This window comes from Sitophilus oryzae, unplaced genomic scaffold (genome assembly GCF_002938485.1).
Source record: "Sitophilus oryzae breed Bouriz unplaced genomic scaffold, Soryzae_2.0 scaffold_1301_pilon_pilon, whole genome shotgun sequence".
In the NCBI taxonomy this organism is placed as follows: domain Eukaryota; kingdom Metazoa; phylum Arthropoda; class Insecta; order Coleoptera; family Curculionidae; genus Sitophilus; species Sitophilus oryzae.
The window spans coordinates 16,438-19,208 of NW_022145951.1; the positions used below are offsets into that span (position 1 = coordinate 16,438).

At 30.3% G+C, this 2,771-nt stretch overlaps 1 long non-coding RNA gene across 1 annotated transcript; it reads left to right on the forward strand.

Moving 5' to 3' along the window:
* The first annotated feature begins 1,415 nt into the window (after window positions 1-1,415).
* On the forward strand, window positions 1,416-2,539 carry LOC115874853. Its single transcript, XR_004048917.1, has 3 exons — window positions 1,416-1,442; window positions 1,492-1,748; window positions 1,803-2,539. It is a non-coding gene; the product is annotated as an uncharacterized LOC115874853 (long non-coding RNA).
* The last annotated feature ends 232 nt before the right edge of the window (window positions 2,540-2,771 follow it).

Below are 2,771 nucleotides of genomic sequence, written 5' to 3' on the forward strand. Positions count from 1 at the left end.
GAAATACATCCTGGTACATACTTTAGGTTTGAATTTAAACAAAATTCTCAAGTTTTTTATTCTAGGAGCTACAGATGCCTGACGCACTATTGCCGGACCCTGTATAAAGGACATCGACATATATAAACATATATACTTTACGGAGAACGTTTAGTTTACTCTCTCTCAATCCTATTCAAATTTAGAATGCCACTTTATCTAAAGAAGAAAACATTCGACCAATGTGTACTGCCAGTCACCTGCAAAACCTGGATTCGTATAGCGGTCATTATAAGAAAACTGTAGGTCGCACAATGCGCAATGGAACGAAATTATGCTGGTAATAACTAAGAAAGACTATAAAAGAATAGAGTGCTCGATAGAGTGATACAACAAAAGACCTAGGTAATAGATGTCATCTACAGGGTCAAATCCCTCAAGTGGCAATGGGCAAGACACCAGGCAAGAAGGATGCACAACAGATGGACCACAAAAATTATAGTATGGTACCCACAAGGATTTAAGAGACCTAGAGAAAGACCAAACCTTAAATGGGACTTTCATATTAGAAAATTAGCAGGGGTAACTTAGGCCCGCATAGCCAACAATAGACAAAATTGGGCACAACTACAAAGAGAGTATCTAAACATGTGAGGGAGGCTACACCATAAGCTGAGAATGATGATGATATAAAGTGTGTATATAGTCGAGAAATTAAATCGTGTGATTGGATTCACTAAAAATAATCGTAATGCTCATCACTATATGAAAATGTACTAAAATACCTAATACACTGCATATAAATTATACGAAAGCTTATTCGATTGATGTATTTTTAGGGATAGTTTAAGAATGTAAATTTAAAATATGTCCCAAAGTTTTGTAGTTATATATTCTAAGTTCATCATGTAATTTTTTTATTTAAAAAATACAAATATATTTTTTAATTTTAGATTCTTCTACGGTTTAGGTTTACTGAAAAACTTTCAATTCTTCTACCAAGTAGGTAGTTTCATTGGTAATATGTCGTCAGCAACAATGGGCATAGCTTTCGGTTATTATTTCTATAAACATAAGAACGATCAACCTCATCAATATATGTTTAGAACAAAGGTAAACTAATTGATTAATTTATTACAATAGGATTATGAATTTATAGCGCCATGCAGACGAACAATCATTTAACTTCTGCCTATATTTATTAGGATACATTAAAATACGCAACCAACCGTCATTGAACCGTCCAATCAGATCAAAGGAGTAATCGTCGTAGATCGTGCGTTATCGATAATGTTCGGTGCCTGGAGAAAATTGACAATTGACAAGAGAATTGTTTATTATTTTTGACTTTTTAGTTCGTTTAATTTAATAATTACTAAAACCAGTAGTTCGAAAGATATATTTAAAAATAAAAGATAAAAATCCAAAAAATTAATTATTAACGTGGATTTGGACGACAATAGGTAAGAACACTAAATTTATTTCTATATTCGATATAAACTTGTTTATTAGGTTTTTAGTTTGTGATGTTTCATGTGATGATCATTTTCTTGTTCATCGTCTTTGAATTGAAATGAGGATATCTATGGAAAAGTAACTAATCTGAAAGTAAGCCAACATATCGTTTGTCCTTTGTGTGCTAAAGAAAAGATTTTCTTTTCGCATCATGAGGAAGTATTACATCAATTAAAAAATGTTAGGAAGTTGATTACTTGTCATGGAAAAGTATACCAATGGAAATTATTTGTTAAAGAAGTATAATTCTAAGGGTAAATTTTATTATAATTAGTAACCTGTCTATTTTTTATACGTAGATGTTTCAGGTTTTAAGAATAAATTGGTTGAACCCAAAATCTGGAGGAAGTACCTATATCCATACACAGAATATGCCCATTAAAAATACTAGTCCAAATTTGCTTTAATGGTAGACAATTATTCAATACAAATTAACTTTTTAAGTGACTGAAATATTAAATAGTTTAGAATATGGTATAACAATGTAAAAAAATATTATTTTCAGGAACGATTAGGGCCCGATATATTTGAAACTCATGTTGGACATAGTATTGAGTTGGGTAGAATATTATTCTACGTTAAGTGAGGGTATCAGATACCTATTATTGTACTGTATTTTAATATATACATTAGAATTGTTGGTTTTTTCATATTTGTTTTATTTATTATTTTACTTACAAGTTATATAAAGTTAACACTAAAATCTACTTTTTGACTTATATAAGTTAGTCTGTGGTTTAATGCGTGATTACATCCACATGATTTCAAGTTTTTAAAATATAAATATTATAACTGGCTTTAAAAACTCCATTAAACTGTTAAAAGTGTAATTTATTTCAAAATAAATATACATATATAGGTATATATTAATATCGAAAAACATTTTTATTTCCTTAACACCAATTTAATCATCACATACATATGTATAAACATTTATTTACGTTATTTCAAATGAAGACCACAGGAAAAACCAGCTTTGTTCATTTTAACTGGAGCCGAGAAAATGCAATTACGAGTGAACTACTCTGGTTTTTCTCCTGTAGGGCAAAATAACTAAGCTGTAATATCTCTGGGACTAAGCATATTATTATTGCTTTCTTTGATGGTGCCTTGAATAATGCTAATATGATGGTGCCTTGAATAACACTTGCCTATAAAATTGTCTCGCTATCAATTCCTATGAAAATGTAACATATTATCTGGTTTTTTCCGTGTAGTCTTCAAATGATCTAAAAATTCAGCAGGAATGATCCATTATGCAGCAAACACACTGATGT